Here is a 381-nt window from a genome sequence, read left to right on the forward strand (position 1 = left end):
GGGGGGGCAGTGAGCTTCACCTTCCAGAACTCATCTCGCTGGGACCGCGTCTGGTGCATCTGAGGCCTTCAGCGTGAGGAGATCCCGGAGCAGAGCATCTCATGTGCACAAGCTAATTCGGCTGCGCGGGGATGGCCGGCGCATCCGAGGCCGCTGGCATGAGGAGGCCTGGAGTAGAGTGTCCCGCTAGAATTGGGGCCGCTGCCGTGATGGCCGCATCTGGTGCGTCCTATGACGCCAGCGCGAGGAAGGTTCAGAGCGGAGCGGAGCGGAGCGTCCGAAGTCGCCGACACGAGGAGGGCCCGGAGTAGACGAATGGCGTGCACACATGCTGATTCAGCCACGTGGAGATGGCCGCGTGCATGATCACTCCTTCGACGG

This window comes from Triticum dicoccoides, chromosome 5B (assembly GCF_002162155.2).
Source record: "Triticum dicoccoides isolate Atlit2015 ecotype Zavitan chromosome 5B, WEW_v2.0, whole genome shotgun sequence".
Taxonomy (NCBI): domain Eukaryota; kingdom Viridiplantae; phylum Streptophyta; class Magnoliopsida; order Poales; family Poaceae; genus Triticum; species Triticum dicoccoides.